The following is a 23,390-nucleotide window of genomic DNA, read 5'->3' as shown; positions in this document are numbered from 1 at the left end:
CTGACAGAAATCTGAGGATTTACAATGAATCTGCTCATGCCTCTCAAACAAATGAGTAATAGTGTGCAGACATGGAAAGCTATTGCTCTATGCACCACCTCAAGGCAAGATATTCCCACAATTATCTTGCTATCTTCTCATTAATCAATGATACGCTTTGTAAAAGTCAGGAATGCATTTGGAAAAAGGAAGCTGCTTAAAAACAGAGAGGACCAGAGAAGCTAGTACGATCAAACAGCCTTATCTTTCCTTTGGTGTTCCTAGGAGGACAGAAAACCCTATCTCAGCGGGCTCCAAGGCCAGCTATGGAACTAGGCACTTGAACAAGGATCCCCAGGGGGATGCAAAGCCTTCAGCATGCTCCCCTTTTGGGCTGTGCTGCTCCCCAGCCTCCCCCACTGCTTTTGTGTGAAAACACAACTTGAGTCATTTGGTTTTTAGGTTAAGGATGTAAATTCTTTTCCTGCATGTTACAGTTTGGAAAGCAACAAAAATCAATGCAAAGGAGCAATCTGGAGATTTCCTTCCTGTAAGAGTTTCTTTTTTCATTCTGCCATGGAAAGGAGTAATTTGATCCATGGACAGTAGAAGAGGAAAGGATTTCAAAATTCCTTGTTAGTGGCCCAGCTCAGTTCCCACTGAAAGAGCTGAGTCTACTGAAATCAGCCAGCTGATGAGCACTTTTGAAAACACATCTTTGCCTCAGACAGACAGTGGTGGAGCTGTGCATAAAATTTCTGAAATTTACTTTGCCTAGAGGAAAGACAGCAAGCCCTGTCTCTCAAATTGCATTGAGGGACAGCTCTCTTCTCCTTTTCTCATTACCATAACCTGATTAGAATTCAGTGTAAAGATTAGTGATAGCAGGACTGGTTCTGGTTGGACATTTTTAGGCCACAAATATGCCGTTACATAATCAGATTATTTAATCTTTTCATAAAGATGCATTTCTTTATCATAAGAAGATACAGGGTTTGTTCACTGCAAGAAGCAGTTGTTATACTTTATTAATAGAAGTCTGGCTTGTTTATTCAGAGTCAAGGTTTTTATAACTCCTGAGCCAGTGATGCCCAGTAATTATATCTGTAGCTTTTGGCTCCTGTTGATTCAGTGCTGCCGTATTAGAAGGATTACTTTTATATATTGGAGAGCCAAAGAAGATTTTTCTTTTATGAATACTGAACTTCTGAGAGGCTTTTTGAATTAATAATAGTGGAATTAATGCTTTGAAGGCATTTTTATTAAAATAGTGATCTCGGTGGACACTATGCAGTAATGTGGCTTGAAAAGTAGGACATATGTTGGAGAGGAAAATCATAGTTTTTTTTGCATTTGTTTTAATTACAAGTCAAGACAAAATGTCAAAACCCTCATAATTTTTCATGAACCAGTATATTATAAAATACTTAGAGCTGGTAAGGCTCAAATTTCTTCTTAAGGATGCAAAAGAGTAAGTGATAAATTTGAAGGAAATCCTTTTGTCTCTTCCACAGTGAAATGTTTTCATGAAGCACTGTCAAGAATGTGATGAGATTGAAACATTCCCCTGAAATGTTTTAATTCATCTCGGTTCTCTTTCCTGTGAAAGAATTTTCATCTGAAAGACTTCTGAGCAGTTATATTGTGCAGCGAAACTGTGGCTCACTGCTGCAAAGACACGCCAAGTTCAGAAACATTTTGCTTGAGATGTGCTTCTGCCACCTTGGGCAGCATTGCCATTGTGTCATGATTCCACAGGGCTAAACCTTCACTGAACTGGGCACCTCTCTGCAGCAGGCAGAGCCCAAGCGGGGTGCAGTTTAGATGCTGTCAGTCTCTGTACAGAGAAAACCAAGCAGCAGATGCAAAGGCAGAGTCTGCAGCAGAGCAAAGACTTGCGCCTGGGCTTGCTCTCTGATCGGTGCTTTGGTCAAAGGACTGTTCTTTCACCTTTGGTTTGCTTGCAAGTCATGTGGCTTGGAGTTTCTGTTGAACTTTGTACCAAGGCCCCATCATTTTTAACTGCTAGTCTATCAGAAACTTATTTCCCTATAGTTTCTTTTGGTTACTTTTTCCTAGATCACTGGAAAACTGCCATTCACCTTCTGAGGTGAATTCTGAAGTATTCTGCTTGAGTCTTCCCACACAGGAGATGATTAGAGGGCTCCTAATGGGGATCTAAACCACAGGGGATCAGATGCCTTGAGATATTGTTATGGACACATCAGACACCTTCAGTGTATAGAGAGTTTTAAAGGATCCCGCTATGCAATAAATATTCTGTTCATTATTCCTTAAAAGTTTTGTTACCATATGCAGAGTCCAAGTGCTTAATAACTGTTTTAATTGGGTGCAAAAACGCTTCTCTAGGTCAATATTAGTGACAATGGTGAACCCATAGATACTTCTCTTTCCATAAATATTACTACTGTTCAATTCTTTTTTGAGATTTTGTTATCCTATTTGTTACAGAGAGTGTGCATTCTTGGGCGAAAGAGATTTCCCTAAGGGCAGGATAAGAGCTAAATGAAATGTAAATGCAGGGATGGCATTAAGATATCATACAGCACAATACTATAAATATTTAAAGTCACTCTATATTCTGTGTTATGATGTACATGTGAGTGAACCTGACCCAAATTTACACTGTATCAATGCAAAATTATGTGATGCAAGTGCTTTAAAAATACCATATAGTTCCAACACATGGATAAGACCCAGAGAGAATGTTATTTTGGGATAGCATTTCTAAACCAAATGTCAAATGTGCACATTTCCTCTGCATCCTCCAAGTCCAGAAATAAGGAAACTGTTGCCACTTGCTAGTCTTGCTATCTAATGGTACATTCTTGGCCATAGCTTTTGCCTCAACTTAGGAGATACTATTAGTACTTTTGTTTTAAAAGAATGGAGAAATAAAGTAATTACTGCAACCAGAGCTAGCCAGGGATCCCTTAAAATCTAATTGAAAATATATCATCAAGGATACCTACATAAGAGAATAGGGTCTAAAAACTCATTTTCTTGGTTGGCTACACATTTAAATACACAGACAATGCCCCAGATCTGCTGGACCTAGAGCCTATGTGTTCATTCATGCCTAGCAAGGACAAAACACATTTTCTACAGTTACTGAGGAGAGAACAGGGCATGCCAACTTCTGCTCCTGTGTCTCACAGCTGTTCTTCTCACCTGACCTTATGCTCAGAGAAAGCCCCAAGAATATAACCTTCTTCTGCTGTAAAAAACAACCTTATGTACCATATATTGCACAAAAAATGTTCAAATATCCATGACATTGACATGTATTATTTAGTGCATTTTTTCCCTGATTAAATTTTCATCTCTAAGACCTTGATTTAATTTTGTTGGATTCATGTTTTTCAAAACGTGCTGTTGTTTTACACAAAGCTACAGAAAGTTGTCCTTTTAAAAATCCAGAACATATATAATTTGAAACAGTCCACTTTTATGTAAATCAGGAGAAGAGGTGAAGCAGTTGTAAAAAAACCTTTATCACGAAAAGGTTTATATGCCACCATCTAGTTTCATGGCAATTTATTTTTTATTCTATATACAAGTGAAGTACCAATCTTTTTATTTCCTTTTTTCTTTCTGTTTCTTTTCTTTAAATTGAACAAAAAATCTGTGGGTTTGCAGTATGAAGTGAATATCTGGCTGACTGAAAAGGCTTAAAATGACTCCTTAGGAAATTCTGCGTGCCTCTTTTTTTTTTTTAAAGAAATGTCCCTTTTCCATGAAATGGTTCCCCCAGATTAAAGTAGTCTTGCTGAAGTGGTTTTGGACATTGATTTACAATAGAGCTGTATACTGCTTGAAAGAAGGAGGTTTAGAGAGCAGTACTCAGAGCAAAACTGCTACGGCTTTTGTAAAGTCAATAACACGTTGCAAAAAGCCCTGTGCCACAGAACAGCTCAGGTTCCCTAATGGGAAACCCAGTGGTCTTCAATCCTATGCCTTAATGTACCTGATATTTGAACTTCTGTCTCCAGATCGTAATCATGAAGGTGGTTTGAGCCAACACTTCTTACCTTGCAGCTGATTAGTGATGAACACGTGGGGACAGCAGCGGCCACGGCCAAGCCACAGGAAACCAATCACTCTGAATCATCTGTCCCCAGCCTAAGCAGTTGAGCCTGTGGAGGGAGGATGCCAGGGAGGTGACATTCTGCAGAGGATTTGCCACCCACAATCAACAATCCTTTCCTCCCATTACCCTTGTAATCCCCACACCACCCTATGGCTGCAAATAGTAAATCTAAACCTACAAGTAGACCTTAAACCAGTTCATTCCTCCTGCTCACAGAAACCTGAACAGAATGCACTAAAGAGGGAAGATGGTGGATCTGCAGCACGAACATCCTTTCCCTATCCACCTCTGCCTTCCTCTAGGCTTTCACACATGGCAGCACTGACTGCCACTTCAGCACACTTCAGTGTCCTCGTCACATTAACAGAATATAAATGACCATGGAGAAGAATTTAGACGGAAGAAAGGATTTCCACCAACATACTGAAGGGAATGGAGAGGGTAGAAGTTTTGCTTACTCTGTGTTTTCCTTCACACAAAACCTGGAGGCAGTCAGCAGCCAGAGAAAAGCAAGCCCAGGGTCTTTGTCCAGCAGCTACCTCTGTCTTTAACTTCCCATCTCTTTCTCTATGGTTCTGTTTATGAAATTGTAATGATAGTAGTAAAACAAATGCAAATAAATAATGGATGGATGAATACATCTTGGGATGAATAAATTATGGGAGTCATGCTGACTTTCAAGAGTAAGAGTTATTGCAGTTCATGCTTGAGAGGGGCTGTCAGGGTGGGTTGCTCCTGGATCCGCCAGCACTCGCACTGCGGTGCTGCCGGGAGCGGCCTGAGTGCGTGGCCAGGGGCAGGGGTTTGCTGCTGGAGCACACTGAAGGCAGGGTGTTTTGAGAGACAGCCTCCTGCAACCAGAGCCTCCATAGGAGCTAGGGTTACAGACTAGAAGAAAATACATTTCAAAGGAAAAAAAAAAACCAGTAGTCCAAATTAGTCCAAAGTATCCCTACACTTGCTGCTGGCATATGGAGAGAGCTGAGCAAGGCTTCCGAAATCAATGACTAGCCAGCCTCTCTATTAGCCCTTCTCCCAACCATATGACCAGCATCCCAAATGGATGGCTTCACTTTCCCTTTCTTCCTATGGGGTTTTCTACCTCTTTCCTTGTAATCGAAGGAGAGAAATGAAGATTCTCTGCTAATGTAAAATGTCATTGCTCCCTGGGTTTCAGTTTTTCCCAGTAGAGGATCAGATGTTGATAAAGCAATGCCAAGTAATAGAATCAGATTTATTTCCCATTCAGAGATGGTAGAAACTTTTGGAGAGTCTCTGATAAGGGAGTTGAGTGAAACCCAAGACTCAAAATGCTCTGGACCATCTCTTATTTTTGCTTGAAACTAGCAATGAATCTGAAACAATTCCTCTTTGTTGGCCCTTACACCTTTAAGCCAGAGACCCTTGCTGCATCCGGAGTTTTGGAAAATGAAATGTAAGCACCTGACATGAAGAATAGAACTATTATAACTGTTGTACTTCAGCTGTGTCCCTAATTTAGGTACACTTGAGCAACTGGGATTTCTCAACATGCATAATTTCTTGCAGTATGGATAAAGCTGAGGTTTGTATCAGAAGGTCCCACCACATGGACCAGGTTTTGTCTGTATTCTGTGCAGACACACTACAGTGCATGAAATACAGACACTACTCATTCTTACTTCCTGTTCCCAATCCACAACCTGGAATCTGTCTTTTATTTATATATGGTTTATGTGGAAACTGGCCCTCAAGCTCAAGCTGCATCTGTGTACTTCCATGCTTATTTCCATTCCATTTCTTCAATACTGTTTTCATATTCTGGCCACTTTTAATCTAATATGAATAAGGAATCACCGAAATTATTTGATTTCTGCCAAATTTTGTTAATATAGAAAGTCAAGTAGAAAGGAAACCCTACCCAGAGCCTGAACTGAGTGAAATGCAACATGTGTTCATACATTATTAGACACTGCAGAATCTATGTAGAGGACGGGGAACAGAGAGATAGAGACACTTTTGAAGAACATGACAATTAGGAAAATATCCCACTAAATTTACACCTTCTAAAATCTATGCTAAAATCAACCAATTATGATTGAAAACCAGCATTAGTTTCTGTGCTTAGAGAAGACATTGTCTCACCTTGGATCCTACTTCATCTCCTCCCTCCCTGCCTTTAAAACTAAATGACAAAGTATTGTGGGAGAACTAATGGAACAGACACTGATCAGAGCTACAGTGGTCTCACTACCTTTTCCATGCCCCTGTGACGTCCATGTGTGTCCACAACATTTAGTTTAAAGCCAGTTCTACTATGTCATCATATTCAGAACACAAAAGGCAATCTTATTTTTTTCACTCCTTAACACAAGTCTATCTGTTCTCTCTAGTATCTTATGAGCTTTGACATTCAACTCCTACCTTCTTGTAAACTCTCCAGTGAATAAGGAAGCAATTTTGTCTTGAGAAAACCTAATGGATTTTAAACTACTCAGTGCATCTCAAGACACTTGTTTAGTTTCTCCTGGTAGCTTCATTGACAAAAAAATGCTGAATTTCAAGAAGGCAAAAAGTGATTCAAATTTGCTACTCTTTTTGGTGACAATTAAGGGTGCATCACCACATTGTTATTTTATCTTTAAGTCTTCAAAACTCATGTCTATAGTGTCATAGAATCCCTCAACTAAGTTATTTTTTAAAAGTTATGTCTTTAGGATTTAAAATTCCCCTAATACAGAGCCACAGTGACTTCCTTGAGTTCTGTGTGTGCTAATAACAAAATAACAGGGTTTTTAATTTTTGTAAATATAATACAATAAAAAATATTTTTAAAAAACCCTTTAGCAGATACTCTAGTATTTTCAATAGTTTAAAAATAACCAGAAAGGTTACATTTTGCTGCAGAAATATGTGATAGTGAAACTACCTCCAAGTTAATCTTCGATGCTTCCATTGAAAGAAATCATGGATAGCTGGGTTCACCATTTTCTGCAGTTTCTAGATTCTTAAATCCAGAAACACTGCATGAGGTTAAATGCACAAAAACATACATGCCTGAGGAGCAGAATTTAGTTTCAAAAAGGGAATAATGTAAAATTATTTATGTTACTGAACATGTCACTTACTGGTCTGAGAAAGATGCTCCTTAAATTTCTTATTAAAAAACTGATATAATCTCATCTCTCCTAAAAAAAAAAAGAATACAAAATATATTTCCAGTTAGGATGGCAGTTATCTTTGTGACCCAGCAGTGCCCAACCAGAACATCCCGTTTTCTTGTACTGTGCATCATTCATTACGTGCTGCCTTTAAGAGCAAACCTAGAATTTAAGACACAAATATGGGAGTTTACCCATCTTTGTTGCAGTTTCTGGAGTACGAAAACACTGAAGAGAAGCCACTAGACTGTTTTCTTCAAAAAAAAGCTGATTTGTGCTGGTAGGTCACACATGAGGATCACTTAATGATGCATCAAAATCTTTTTAAGAGAGCAGCCAAGTGTGTGAGTGCTTTTGGGGTGGGGTACAGGCAGGTGACCAAAACTATTGACTGTCTGACGCTTACCTTCTTCCTCACTTATATATTGATCTCTGCCTGAGCTATTTCTAGATGAAAGCAGCTGCAATGTGTGCATTTGCACCCCATGTCATGGAAGCTGACTTCCCTCATTGTCAGATTTTCTAGAGACCACTCAGCCTGAGTGTTCATTTTAGTTAAACCAGCCATTAATGCAGACGGAGAATGAACTTACAACTGTATCTGGCACAGCAGAAAGCAGACTCTGTGATAAATGCATCTAGCACTTTAGACACTTTAGATTCCTCGGGGACAGCTGCAGCATCTTTGAGTGATCACTTCATCGTGGAGCTGTGGATCATAGGTTAATTGGAAAGTTTGCTAAGGCAATAGTTGTACGGGGGCTATGAGGAACAGCACTGCTTCCTTGCACCATTTTATTTCAGATGCTCTAACCCTTACTTTTACGAACCACTGGTGTCCAAAATCTGAAACAAAGTATCATAGTTGTCAGTCTATTTTGAGATCTACACAGAACCAGTTTCCAAAAGTGGTTACAGATTTTAGGAGTCCTTTATTCTTTATTCAGATTGATTAAACAGATCAAAAGCCCGTCAAATTAAGTGAGAATTAAACATGAGTTTCTCTTCAACGAAGAAGGAAAAGACAATAGGCCTGAACTCAATGGTAATTCAAATCACAGGTAAAAACTAAGATGCTTTCCTTAGGGGATTTTCTTTATGTATTAAGCAGCCCAATGGTTTAACAAGTTGTGACATGTATGTTAGTGCCAGATACCTGCACAGCTGGCACACTTGCCAAACGAGCAGGTGCTTTTCTCGTACTGAGCTCAGTTTGTAAGAAATGAAAAAACATATACTTTCAAGGCTTGAGCTTTTGAGGTGCAAAGGGCCAACAGATGATGACGACCACCTTGCAGGGGGGTTCTGCACTTCTCTACAGCAAGTGGCTTTCCCCTCACTGGAGTTCAGTGACTGCAAGAGAGCATGGGTTCCTCCAGCCACCATAGCACAGCAGTGCTGAATGCTGTTTTCTAGCAAGTCAGGAGCCACAGGATTTGTTTTGCCTGTTCTGACAATGTCATCAGCAACTGAGTGTAAATGCAATCAAATTTGACCAGTGTGCAAGAAAAAGAGAGTGTAATTGTGTTTGATTCAGATATAAGCTTTTATTTAAATCCATTTCTATCACAAAAGTGATTACCTGAGCATGAAACAGCTAATTTTCTGGGCTCTGAATATTACAGAGACTGGAAAATGCACAGGATATTGAAAAAAATTAAATTATGAGACCACAAAATAGTAATCCTGTTTTCATTTTAATGTTAAAAAAGTGGTTTAAGGCAAGGGGCACACACCTTAATATCTACTAGACCCTTACTGTAGACCCTTAGGCTGTTACTTGAAGCTGTGAATTCTTTAATGTCTTCTGTGAAGGACAAAAAACCTGAGTGTCTGAAGGTATCAAACCCCTTCCTTTGTAGGAAAGATAGATTTATCTGAAGAAGAGTGTCATGTCAAATGGGACTGATCACATGTAAAATATGCATGGCACATTGGCCAAAAGATGTGAAAATCAAAACTACCTCCCTGAAAGTGGTTTGCAACAGACTCCTCTCTGCTCTCATTCCTACAGAGTAAACCAGGATTCTGCTTAGCAACAAGTTTTTGGATTCTGTAACAAATTTTTTGTACAGTGTAATGGAATACCTCTCTTATAGTAGTGCTTCTTACTTGCAGACCTTGTGCTACAGCCTGAAAGTGTTTGCATCAAGGGTAGCTCAGAGGCTGATGGCCACAGAGATTGAAAGGGAAGGGGGAGAAACAGAGTACAGAGGCTCCTTCTCCACAGCTGTGTCCACTAACATGACAGCACTGGACATACCTAGACAGCCTACATATCCCAGCCTTGATTATTTTTCCCTTAGATTTGGTGCATAAAATGACTGATCAGGAGAAAACCTTAGGTGGGAGGTCAGTACGGGGCTTTGTTTCTAACACTGGTTGCAAAACCAGGCAGTTCCTCATGACAGTGCCATCAGGGCAGGAGGTCAAAACCTTCTCTGCAAGCATCAGAGAAGCCCTGGGATGGTGCCTGCCTAACTGTGCTCAAGGGGAAAGCTCATTCCTTGTCTCTGACTCCTGAAGTTGTGCATGTGTAAAAGAACCAGGCTTTAATTGCAATCTATCACATCTGTCAAAACATCTGGCCAGTTAAATCTGGGATCCCTGCTGTGCACCATAGCTGGAACTTTATGTGTCTCTTTCTTACTAAAGTGTCTAAAAATACACTGCAGACTCCGGCCTGCTCCATCCTCTTTGGGCTCCTGCGCTGAAAAATGCAGGACTTCTCTCGAGAAGGGTCCCACCACAGGCAGCCTTCAGCAGGCATAAAGGTGCCTTAGCTCACCTACAGCACCATAGGCAGGGAAAATGGGATGGGGCTGTGCTGCACACCAGGAAAACCTCACTGGCATTGAATATGAGCAGAGCTATTTCTGTTTTATACCTGAAACTAGTCCTGAATTCTGTGGACAGAAAGCAGGATGGTCAGTCAGAAAAAATATTGCTGCCTAGTCTTCTAGATTAATTTTGTTATGTCACTGGTTTTAGTAATTATATCATCACATAATTAGTACAGTAATTATAGTAGTTACTGCTTTAAAATAATTATATTTTATTATAATTGTATTGGAGGGGGTTGTTTTCATTGGAGAAAGAGTGTGTTTCTGTAAAAGTCCTTGATTGGCCACTTTGTGTTCAGTGCTTTTTAAAAAGTGATAAAGCCATTCAAATAGGGTTTCTATTTATAGTTTCAACTGCCTTCTATCTAAGGTAATAAATTATAATGATTTTGAGTGGGAAGATATATTATATATATATACATATTCATATATAAATGATTTCCACAACCATATAACTCTATTCTTATTTTTCACTACTCTACTGGTAAAAATAAAGATGAATATTTATTACAAGAACCATATGAAGGCAATAAAATAAAGTAAAATTATCATAAAACCAATCACATCTTTTATAGAAAATAGGAATATAAAATCACTTTGTGTGAGGCTTCTCTACTGCCAAACAATTTGTCATTTAAGAAAAGACAACTTTCTGCTGTGTTTAAGCATCTAATGTGTTCAACTTCTTGCAACCCATGCGGGAATAGCAATAGGTTTTATTATTTTCAATTTAAAAAGCTTTACTCATCGCTGGCCATGCTAGCACAATCTTTCAGTGCCAGTGGTAGAGTAATTTGTCTGTTCTGGTAAGTTTGCAAGAGTTATCTCTTTCCTTTTACATTCTGCAGTTTCAGGCTTTTTGCATACACCTTCCTTTAGCTGAAAAATATCTCAATTTCCTAATACCCTAGAACTACTTCGTTGGCCAAACTTTTGGGATGTTCTCAGACCTAACACGTAAACCCCACAATTCAGGAAAGGAAAAACAAATTTAATGCTGCACTGCTTTGGAGAGACTTTCAATTAATTTGACTGAAATAATATTTCAAATGTTTCCCTTTAAGAAGAAACTTGGAGTTCACAGTCTTCAAAAACAATATGTGTGGCCTAGGCTCCTTTTTTTCACATTTTACAGTCCTCGATTTATAGCATTATTTGACTTGCAATACAGGGGAGATCTATGAGCATCTCTGGGCAGTAAATTCAAATTAGATCTGCCATGTTATTCCTGTTTATTTCTCCTGTTTTATTACAGGACACTAAACAATGCAAACATTCTTACCTAGCACGTCTATGCCTTATTCTGTAATTCTAGTCCTAAAAATATATCTGCTAACCAAAGTGGAATTCTGTAGCCATGTGCATAAGCTCCATGAAATACAGCATTGCATCTTCAGAGGACACTACACCCTTCTGAGTCATTTTTATGCAATATAGTTGAAGGGTATTTTTTCTGTCCAAGCTCTACTCTTGTAACGGTATGTGTTGTTATTTTAAAAATGCATATAACCATTCATCTTGGCAGGCTAATAAAGTGCAGACCTAAAACCCTCTGGAATTTTTTAATTTTACAGTATTTAGTAGACTAAATTCTGTTTATTACTAAGCTAATTGTACATTATTCTCTACAGTTAGAGAACAGCTTAGTGATAAACAGTACTGCAGACCACCCATTGTACATTTCCTTTTTAAAGTTTCAGTCTGTAACAAAATAGAAGGAAGAGCTCATCACTTTTAACTTGAATTTAGTAGTCTTGGACTGTTGTAAAACAGTTACTGGGATGGGGAGAGGAGAAATGAGCACAGGAGGAAATAAAGCAAAAGGAACTAGAGGTGCAAAACCTTTCTCTTCTCATCAAAAAGAAGTAACTGTGTTCACATAAGAGCATACTGCTTTAAGGATATGAATATCAGTCCCAGGAAAATTGTAAAAATATCAGGCTAGAGCATACCTTCTCTGAAGCTCAGCATTTACAGAATGTGTTTTCTCCCTTTGCTAATTTTCTTAGCTCTTGGCTGTCTTCCCAGGCAGTAGTTTCTCAGGGTAGTGTGTTGTGATCTAAATGCTGTGCTGGGTTGTAAGCTAACTTTAAATGCAAAGTAAAACCCAGTGCTTTAAAGTCAATATTTCCTACCCATTAAATGTATCATTTCTCCTAAACAATTTGTGAATTTTCTCCCAGCAGTCACCCTGTTTCCCTGTGCAATTACTCTGTTAGTGCTCTGACAGACCTATGTACAGTACCGAGACCCTTCACTCGTCACCAAGCTCCCTGTTGGCATCTCAGGAAATTTTGCTCCATTAATAGCTGTTGCTTCAAAACCTTCACAGTCAGTTTTTCTTCCTCCTAAACCATCATGTCAGATAACCTGAACAGAATTTCTTCCAGACTCTCTCAGGAGAGTTTGAGCAACTGCGTGCTGGTCCTTTTTTTTTATTATTATTATTTTTCATAGAAGTAGTCATAATAATGTTAGCGACCTGGTTACACCACAGTAAATCTGGACTTATTCCACTGCCTTTGAAGGAGCTAATCTGCATTTACCCCTGTATTACTGAGCTGAAATCCAGCTCAGTGGGACTACTCGTGTGGAAGATTTGGTCCTTGTAAAATCTCATAACATTGTTTAATAGCTACTGCATAAACAGGAATGTAAACCTAATCCTGAGCTGAAATCTGAGCAATTGATGATATTTTTTAGCATCATGCCATAGAGCAGGAAAAGGAATTCATGATAGTAGCTGCATCAGCTGTCAAAATTATAGTTTAAGCTTTGGTTTCACACAGTAATCAAATTGTATTAGTATTAATGAGTTCTAGTTTTTCCCCTTTCCTCTTTCCCCCAGGTCTAGTATATTGATGGAGCAAAAAGAGATAATGAATTGGACTGTCTGGTATAAACAAACCAAACAACAGATGCCTCTGCAAAGATTTGAAAGGGACATTGCTTCATCTTCCTCAGCAGAGAGAGCACAGCTCCAAAAACAGATCAAAGGATTTGGCGGAAGGTTCAAAGGGAAAAGACGATGATTTTCTCTATTTAGTTATTTACCTTTTAATCCTTTCTTCTTTCTTTATACTGCAGTCTCATTTTTCTCCCTATCAGTGAGTTTTTTCTGGAAAAATGCCCTTCTGCTGAGGTCTTAACTGAAGGACAAAACCTGAGAAGTCAGAGGTCAAAACTCAATCAGATCTCCTCTTATCAGGTCTTTTGTCTGGAACCAATAATATTATTTTCCTAGTATATGAGAACCTGACTGTTGTCTCTCCAAGCAGTTTTTGGGGCACTTGTATTTTAGGTGCTTGTCAAAACCTGCTTCTCTCTCCTGCAACTGAGAGCATGGTAGTTCTCAAGCCTTGCAGATGGGGACATAGCTTCAATTTAATCTACAAAACTTTAAGTAGGTAGGAGAGCTCCTAAATCACTGCTGTGGTGAGTTCACAGCAGCACCTTTTACAGACACAGAGAACTAATGACAGCACAAACTGGGAATGGCAATTAGATATCTAAAAAAAGAAATATGAGGTGGGAGTAAATATAGGTAAAAAAATGGATATAGGAGCAGAACCCCTTAGCCAGACAGACAGGTACATCTCTGCCTGTAAAAAACAAATCAGTTATTCAGAGCAGCCCTTGAGAGAACAGCTAAAAACTTAGAATGTACTGAGAAGGGCAGGGGATGATAAACTATTTCAGTTTTGGAAAGCAGACTCCTCTTTATTTCAATCCCCGTCAAATTTCTTTGCTCACAGAATACTGAAAACAAAACACAAGATTTCAGCTCCTTGATCAGGAACTACTGGTGTTAGAATACGTAAGAGGAGATTAAATTGCCACAAAGCAGTGAGAAAAAGCTTTTTAATCTTTTTTCTCTTTTTGTTTTCTTGGTTTTTTTTTTCTTTTATACTTTTTTAATGCATGTAATACTATGATGTAAATTTAAAAAAAAAAAAAAAGGAAAAGGTTTATCTGGCTGAGCACAGGATGTCTAAGGACATCTAGGTGGGGAGCAAACTGCCTTACATCCCTCTTCCAGTAGGTGGTAAGCCTTATCATCAAGGTAAGTCTTGCAGGGATGCTGGAGGGACTTCAGGGAGAGCATCTGGGTGGGATCCCTGCCTGGTGATAAAAGGAAGAAACATGAAGGAAAGACTATGAGCAGCAGACAATGATGAAATGGGACAGTCTGAGATTTCAGGTCCTGTGTGGTGTTTGGGGTGGGATGAGGGACCTTGATCCCTAGAAGAGCTCTCCATAAGAGAATAAGGAGGATTTGGTATAAGTATTCCCATGCATGTTTAGGCCAGTCTCAGACCCACTGCTCCTACTTCCAGCTGATAGGAGGCAGCCCAGTTCCATCCTGAAAGCCATAGATCCACATGAACGTGGCAGGCCCAGGCTAGGTCTGTGGGACAATGTGTGGTGTCAGATATTGGTCACCATCTTCCCACAATTGCTGTCTCAGTGCTCCCTGGTTTGCTGGTTTTCCTAAAGCAGCTGATTTCCCTCAAGTGAAAGGTGACTTCTATCTCATATGCACTGTGGTAACATGTTTCCTTTTGGTTAAGGTTCAACACTGAATCAAATCTTTACTGAACTATGGCTGTGAAAATTAAAGGAAAGCAACACCAAAGAGGAAGCAGACAAAATACCACAGTCTGTACTGCTTTCAGTAAAGAAGAAGTACATCCATTTGCACTAATGCTAAACAGGTGCAGAGCTAAATCTAAATGGTATCTTTTAAGATATCCTCTTTGCATTATCAATAAAAAGAGTCGAGCGATGGCAACCTGGATCTTTCTTCTCCACACACACTACAGTGAATGAAACTGTCTCCATTTACCTAAGCTCCCTCATAAGACTTAAGCTAATAAAAGTCCTCAACATTCTGTGTTCATATTTATTTTTTCATGTTCACTAAAATCCTAAAATTTATGAAAGAGGAGCCTGCTGTTTGGCACACATGTCCCCCTACCGTGTGCTCTGGACAAGGTTGTTTCAGTAATTAATATAAAGGAGAGAAGATCCCTCCTGCTTAATATCTCTTTGGCCCCAGATTAACTGCATAAAACATAAACCCATCACAGAAAGTGAAATCTAGCCACAAACAGGCTGGCCCTCCCTGAATTCTGAGCAATTTTTCTCTACAGTTGTTTTCTTAAGAGCAATAAGCTGTTCAAGTGAAAATCTTGTTACTCAACAGGGGGAAGAAAAGTATCTATCTACCATTGCCAATTAATGAAGGTTTGAGAACAAAACTGAAGTATACAAAGATGATAAATATGCAGATAATCTCAACACTACACTTTTATTCTCCTTCCTAAAATTAATTGCTCAGAATGTGATTATATTCTAGGTACATGACCAGTTGCAGGAGGAGAAATATTGCCTGTGAGCTATAAAAAACCCCGATTTTTATGCTTCACAGAGGAAGCAAATACTATTGACTTATGTACCAACTAAGAAGAGGGGAGTGAGTCAGCACATTGGAGAAATGGACCTCCACTCTCTGTCACTCTGTGCTTGAGGATGATGGGTACAAAATTGGAGGTAAGCAAAAGCTCCTCATTTCTTGCCTCTGCGCAAGGAAGGCAGTCCCATGGCCCACTTAGGAGTTATTACTCATAAAAACACCTCCGTAAAAAAAGCAGAATATCCAATCATGACACTCTATACTTAAGAATAATATGGAAATTACTGTAGTAGAGAAAATTTCAAGTAAAATGAAAAACCTGATTATAAATCATAGATAGAAATTTGGGGGGGGGGGAAGAAAAGGGTGCTCAAAAAACAGTCCTTACTGTTTACATCCCAAGAAGCCAGAATTAGTTTCCTTCCCTGTAGGCAATTTAAGTAGAAAGGGCAAGGATTCCATAAACATTGTGACTGAATTGCCCTTTAACGTCTCAGAGATGGTGACTGAGCATAAAGGCACTTTGAAAGAAGTGTCTAGGGGAAGTGAACGTTGTCACTGCCTCTGCAGAATATCTTCCCTGAATAAAGGAATTCAGTCCCAAAGCCTGCCACCAGCATCTTTTATTAACTTTGGTGAATGATTGAATACAAAGTTTATCAATCTGAAATAGAAAAAAAGCATGGAAATACATATATGCTGGTACTTTTACCTGCTGACACATTTGGGCACTCTGGTCCCAATTTTTATTCAGTGCCTGAATGTAGTTTCCCACTGTTTTATTGTTTCTTCTCAGGCCAGCCATGTCACACATTCATGAGTCATCTTTTAGAGTAGCTTTCAGACTGTCCCAGCACCAAGCTGAAACCAAGAGCATCACCAGAAACCAGGGCAGGCATGTCCTGAAAAGTCTTAGCTGTGCCATGCTGCACTCAGCTACACTCCTGGAGTCCTAGAAGTGGCAGGGAAGCTATGTTCCCTGACCTAAACCATGGAGGAGTCACTCCTATATAGCCAATAAGCTCTTGGAACTGCTCGTGCCCATTATGTGGGATCTAGCATGCAAATATAATCATTTTACAGCTTAATTTCAATAAGTGACCCTAAACTGATTGCCTTTTCACTCCTGTCATCTCTTTTAAAAGTTAGGCAGCACCACCCTCACAGTATTGACAGGATCAGCTGGAAAGGATGAGCTGTGAAGTAAAGGACATGGGTGCAACAGCTCGTGTGGCAATGCACCCATGACTGGCTTGTGGTGGCAGGTGGCACTGTGCTGCACCCCAGTCCTGGCACCCAAGGATAGGGGCACATACCAGTGGAGGAAAGAGGGACAAAGTGGACCTGGCAGCTGGGAAAGCTCAGTTGCTTTGGCACTCCCATAAGATATTATTAACACTTGAAATATTTTAGTTTGCTTTTGAGGGAAATAGGGCACATCCCAGCAGCCAGGGTGCAGAGTACCAATTGCTTTGGGAAATCAGTGTCTGACGTAAGTCTGTGTTTTTCTAGCAAGACCTGAAAGCACACTTGATTTTAGGAGCTCATTATCTGCTTATTCAAAAATATTATGATACCAATATATGTTTTTCAAAGTTGTCAGATGATAAATGAATAAACTGCTACAAGATGGGAAGTACAAGCCTGACCCGAGCTGATCTGAGCTGCATCACAGCCTGCTTGTAAACACCCTTTCTGAACTGCATTATCCAGTGCCATATGTCAGAGGCCTCCTCTGCAATTGCCACATCAAATTCTTACATGTTCTTCATCCACTTTGCTCATGGAAGGCCTTTACACCAGCTGGAGAGGCAGGTCATGCCTACTTTTGCATTTAAAAAAGAAGTAAGTGTGAGTAACCATCCAGCCAATGCTCTCAGCCAGGCTGCTGCCCCCCAAAAGGGCATCCTGCATTGTCATTTTAACCTCCACCTTTGCATAGTGAGAAAGAGCAGCAACAAGCAACAGTCATGGTGATGCTCTTTCTGGTATAATTAGAACAGGAAAGAGACCCTTAAGCTGCTAATCGGATTTAGGCTGATGACCAAGGCTAACTTTCCACCAGATTCTCTATCAATCAGATGAAAACTGTGGTGTCTCAAATCCTCATGCATTTAGCTCTCCAGACCAGAGGCTTTTTGATTCACCCAGCAGATAAGAAACCAATAGATTCAAAATCAGAGCTCCCTTTGCCTTCTTATTTAGTGTTCAAACTCTAAAACCTTGACTATCAAAGAAGAAAATCAACATCATTCTGCATCAGACAAAGGGAGGGGGGAGGAAGGAGAAGCACATTTTACAGATTCCTGTCTATGTTTAAAAGGTTCTTTTTAAATTTACACTTCGTGATTACTGTGACCTCTATAATAACTTACATCCCAGTTCTTCAAATTTCGGTATGAATGAGACACCTCAAAGAAAACAGAGGTTTCAGGAAGTGATTCGGAAATTGGTATTATGACTTGTATCTGTTGAGGCTCGTTCTTTCAGCTAATGTTTGTTTTTGCAATCTAGCATAGAAGCGCCTGCTAAGTACCATCTCACTTTACCAACATGGTTGGAAAACACAAGGGAGGGGAGAGGGGAAGGTTTGTAGTGCTGCATCTCTAAACAGCAACAGTAAAGATCGTTTTACACTTGACACTTTCTGCAGTGCGTGTACTGCCCAGTTCAGAGGACATGGCCCATGTGCTTACATTCAAATAGCAAACTTATAGATTTCTAAAAAATGTTTTTAGAATTTTACTTAGAATATTTAGAATATTTCCTTTCCCCCTTTGTTGTTTTAAATCCTTTTTTAAATCTCCTACTTCTCTGGTTATGTTAGATGTCAGCCAGCCTCACTAGAATTCTTGACATGTTTCTCTGAAATGACCTTTATCTTACACTGAACAAAAAGCTTCAGAGAGTAAATATAAGGTCTTCCTTACCATTTCCATGTTTATCTTGCTGCAGGCTGCATCTGATCAAAAAACTGACACCACCCCCATTTCTCAGGATTTTTTCTTATTTAGAAAAAAGGCAAATAAAACAGCACAGCAGAATCAAGTCACAACAGATACTGATTGCACAGTGTCTCCCTCAGTCAGTAATGAATCACTTCCTCGGTACTGAGAGAAAGGGGCATCGAGTTGCTGAAGGTACAAAAGAAATCAACTAAGGGACATATTGAAATTGCTGTACTTGCTAGAGAGGACACAGAAAAACCCCAAAAGATACAGGAATTTTGTATGGCTAATAGTTGCTTTTACTTTTTGCCCTACAGAATTTGGGCCATTTTGGACATTAAAAATTAAAGATAGAACAACTGAGGGCAAATTATCAGCTACTACAGCTTTCAGAAGATCATCCCATACAACCTGCAGACTGGTGACCTCAGAAACCCTGCAGAGCCGTGCACAAGGGCTTTCCTTTCACCCTAGTTCACTTCCCAGTGACTCTCTCAGCATGCAGGTGCTGATGGGAAAGCTCTTCCAGGTCACAAAGCTTGGGCTCACATCCCACAAATTGCTTTTGCATCTGGCTCCTCTGGCCCCGTAGGGTCAGACAGTAATCAAAGGAAAACATCTGTCCCAGTGTCTTGAACCAGCTGCTATTCTTTATTTTGGAGCTATGCTATGCAGTATAAGGAGCCCAGCACAGGTGCCCTGCTGGGGCAGTAGCTGGAGGGCCTGTTCCCTGTGCTGGCTGAGGCGGCTGTGATGCTCCTCACCTCTGCCTTGCACAGTCATGCAGTGAGGCTGTGAAGGGCTGGATCCTACAGTGTTTCAGACAGGGAGTGGCTACAGCAGAGTGAAGTTTAACTGTGCCACACGTGTAGCCTGCACACTAGTTCTGTGAGCGGCCTGCTCTTGCATTCGCTGAGGTGGTGACTCCTTCAGCGCAGAGAGCAGCGGGATGGAGATTAGGCCCTGCGTTTGCAACTTTTGGATTCCTCATGCTGAAATAGGCCACATACAGACAGTGTTGTCATTTTTTATTAATCACAGGTAACATAATTCTGGTCACTGCTATGGGCTGTTTTGTCGCTATATATAATCTTGCAACTTTCACACAATTTCTGCAAAGCAAAATAAGAATGAGGAACTAATCCCCTTCAAAATGTCTTACGGCTTTGAGGAAGAGAGCTTTATCTGTGTGTCTAGAGGCTAATTGTTCAAGTCCCAGCTGTTCTGCCAACTGTGGTTAATATTTCTCTGCCCTTCACAACCCAAGACATTACATCCAATTGCACAGTAACTATTATTCTGCAGAAAAAGGAAGTCTAAAGTGATTAGGACAGCATTGAAACCAGGACTCACAGGCCAGTATGGGCTCTCTCGCAAATTGAGAAGTCAAATCAGATGCTTCTAGAATAATTTGCTTCCTTTATATAAAAAATATATGACTTTAAAATTTGTGTTGAAACATCTTTCATTGCTGTACATCCTTTACTTTGACTAAAGGCATCCAGGCATCCAGCTCTTTAAGGATGGATGAGCTGTGGCAGCCTCCATGCTTCATGGGACTGTGCCTCTCAGGCTGCAGTGTGTGCTTCAGTGGTGCACCACCTCTAACCAGTACACAAACTGGGGTGCTCACTGGTGCTGCTGACAAGGGTGGTACCTGACAATAATGAAGGAATGACATTAAACACCCTTTGTCCTAGGCAGTTTCACTTGTATTCCCAGAAACAAGGTGATTGGGTCTGTGCAAAATCCAAAAAGATAAGGACTTAATAAGCCTCTTCCCAGAACACAAAGTGTGGCAAATGAATGATACAGCCTGTCACCTCTTGATACCAAATGAAATCCTGCCCAGCTCAAGCAGGGATTAAAATTTATTCCCAGCTAATTGATGTTTGGAGTCCCTGCACTAGATTAATTAGTCTCAGCTCCAGCTTCTGCTTCATGTATTTGCCTGCACAGCTTTGAGGTAGTTTTTTAGGTCAGACACAAACTCTCACTGTGAGTTTGTGCAGTGCCAAGCATGAGAGAATGCAGAGCCCCCCAGAAAACTCATGGTAGTACACCCATCGTGGGGGCTGCAACCAATTTCGTCTGAATTTAGAAAGACTGGCAAATTTATTATCATTTTATCCCACAGGGCCAGGCCTGTGGGAGTGCACAGAGCAGCAGACAAAAAAATACAGGGATTATTATCATTTAATGTTGTGGGCTTTGGTCTAATTTTGTGACAGTCAATGTTTTGCTGCTGCTGGTGGTGTAAAATAATGAGCTGCCATGATCAAGTATATCCTTTGTCCCAAAGCACAACAAAACCAAATGTAATCACAACTGATGGAAACTATAGAAAAGAAAAATAAATTTAAATTTACAGAGCCATCCCAGAGAATTTCAGTAACTGTTATGCCCACTCTTTTCCGTATTTCTTTTTTCTAAAGTAGTGGTGACTGGAAAATCAAATGGTTCAATTCCAAGCAGGGAGAAAAAGGCAAATTATTGTGATTTTTCAATTAATCAAAATTTTTCTAACACAAGTTCAGAGTCAAAACATGTCAATAAATTATAAGTGTTTCCATTCTATTAATTTATGCAGAGACATTTTAAATAAGAGCAAAACCCAAGGCACTGCACTCTGCAGCTGTTCAACAAGACATTTAGATGTTTTCCAAAATAATTCTCCTCACTTTAAAATAAAGTTTCTTCAAAGTAGAAGATATAATGGGGAAAGAAAAAGAACTACCAGACAGAAATTCTTTTCTTCACTAAAACTGTTTCAATAAACCATTTTTTATTAGCTTAGAGTACATGTGCTTCTATAAAATTATCCGGAGAAAAAAGATGGAAGTCAGAAGGAGTGCACAATATTAGAATAGAAGTTAAAGAACTTAAAGAAGTACAACAGGCAATTCTTTCTGATTTAGTTAGTACCATTTTTCCCTTTGGGGGACTGTTTATCCCCAACCAAAACAACCCTGTCTCAGTTTACAAGAAATTCCAGACAAGCTGCTATAACAAACTGCCAATTGCAATTCAGTCGGGATTTCATCCTTCTCCAAAAAACAGCCATCATAAAATTTTTACATTAGAAAATACATCCTGTTACTGTACTTTAGGGTTTCATATTATTCCAGCTATTTCTTCCATTACCAGCCCTCAGTGCACCCATTCTGTCTCAGCAGCCTGAAAGCGAAACCTCTCTCGGAACATCTCCATGTTGTACTTAAAAGTGTTTCCAGAGCAAAAATTATGTCGTTCTGGGTCCTGTATGGAATCTGTAAATTGTTTCTCCCTGCACAATCCCACCTTATGGCCATTACGCATGCCTGTTCCTGCTCTTCCTTTGACATAGTAGAAGGAGCCAGCTACAATGAAACTGGTACCACCTGAAGCCACCTTTCCACATCCTTAGAAGGTCACTGTATTCAGGAGACACATCTGAGTTGTATCCTCAGAGACATTCTTGGTATTCAGAAGGATTATGTGCACTCAGTAACATTTCCTAAGTGAAGGCTGCCAACTTTATCTCATTGTACAACTCAAAAAGGTGGGGCTGTAGGCACATATCTGCACCATCTGTGTGGGAATCCTACAAGCGTCACACAAAGATGGTCATGGCAGCAGCATCTGGCTTTGTAAAGGAGGGTTGCCAGGGAAGTGCTCAGTAGGGTTTTAGTTGTCTGAATAGGAAGCAGGAAAACGTGACTGTAGGCAACTGCAGATAAGCTGAACTCTATGGGTCATGTGCTAAGAATTACTGGGAGAGTCCAAAAATAAATTTGATCCAGTAATACTAGAAAGTTTACAAACTGCCTCATAAATCTTTAATTTTTAGAGTCACTGTCTTTACTACACTCAAACCCATAAGAAGGATAAGAAGAAAGAGTGAGTTTTTGCTGCAGTCTCTGATCCCTTGAAATCTGTGGAGCAAAGTGCAAGTATTTCTTTCTCCCCTCTTCTGAGAAGGTCAGGCAAGGGAGGAAGGGGTATTTGTAGAGAGACTGCATTCTCGCTCCAGCACCAGCTTTTCTAACACCAGCTAATGCATAATACAAAGTTTATCCTGACAAGTCATTTGAATATCGCTCTCTGAGAGCATGAAGTACTGCAGTTAAACCTACAGCACTGATAACATTGCTGTGTGCACTGGAGCCAATTCCCAACCGCCAGAAGCTCTTCCAGGAGGTGCTTCTTCAGAGTATTTGTAAACACCTACACACACCACTGAAGAGGATTACAGAGATTTATGAAAGGGGGGAAAATGCCTACAAAACCCAGCATTTTCTTATTAGATATGGTGGGTTTTTTTTCCTTCTGGGGTTTTCATTTCTGGATAGCAGAAATAGAAATATGGTAAACATATTTTCTTGATTAATTGACTCACACCTGCTGGCAGATAAACTCAGCTTATTTCATCCATCCACTCTGTCACCTATGCTGATTAGTACAGCTATGTTCCACAGGATTTAAGGAAATTTCAATACATTTCCCTATTCTGAATTTTCATACTTCATGTTTTGCTGATAAAAGAGCAACATGGGATGCTGATTAATAAGGATTGTGTAATTCTCAGATGTATTTATTAAATCACTCTTACACTATAGTCTTTCGGCAGACACACAAATAGAAAGAACAAGGGAAACTACATGTAACATTTCTAATAACATAATCCAAATTACTATTAATTAAAATGTTTATATATTAATACAGTGTTTGATCATGAAAGATAAGAAAAAATAAGTTGGAAGAAAATTTTTAAAACCCAAAAAGGTCATAAAAATGAGCCTTCATATAGAAAAACATAACCACATCACACAAAAATTTTTGTGGTGTTAAAAAAATTTGCATCACAGTCTACTTATTCCATCTGTATGTTATTTGCCACTAAGCACTCTATCAACATCAGGTGATAATATCCAACTGCTGCAGGACTGTACCTTAGCTGCTATATGTTTACAT

General features: G+C 39.7%; 1 protein-coding gene across 10 annotated transcripts in view; it reads right to left on the bottom strand.

The window, feature by feature from the left end:
- INPP4B (inositol polyphosphate-4-phosphatase type II B) overlaps nucleotides 1–23,390 on the bottom strand; it is a 374,654-nt gene that overhangs the window by 329,611 nt on the left and 21,653 nt on the right. For 6 of the 10 annotated variants that reach the window (XM_027652901.1, XM_027652903.1, XM_027652904.1 and 3 more), the window contains 3 exons: nucleotides 7,198–7,257; nucleotides 4,549–4,665; nucleotides 4,032–4,136 (listed from right to left, as the gene is read on the bottom strand). The gene's annotated coding sequence lies outside the window, so the exon portion shown is untranslated. Of the gene's footprint in view, nucleotides 1–4,031; nucleotides 4,137–4,548; nucleotides 4,666–6,998; nucleotides 7,090–7,197; nucleotides 7,258–23,390 lie in introns of those variants that run through there. The other 4 variants (XM_027652908.1, XM_027652902.1, XM_027652909.1 and 1 more) reach the window with 4 other exon arrangements.

This window comes from Corapipo altera, unplaced genomic scaffold (assembly GCF_003945725.1).
Source record: "Corapipo altera isolate COAL_440 unplaced genomic scaffold, ASM394572v1 69, whole genome shotgun sequence".
Lineage (NCBI taxonomy): Eukaryota > Metazoa > Chordata > Aves > Passeriformes > Pipridae > Corapipo > Corapipo altera.
This window is presented reverse-complemented; position numbering and strand designations above follow the sequence as displayed.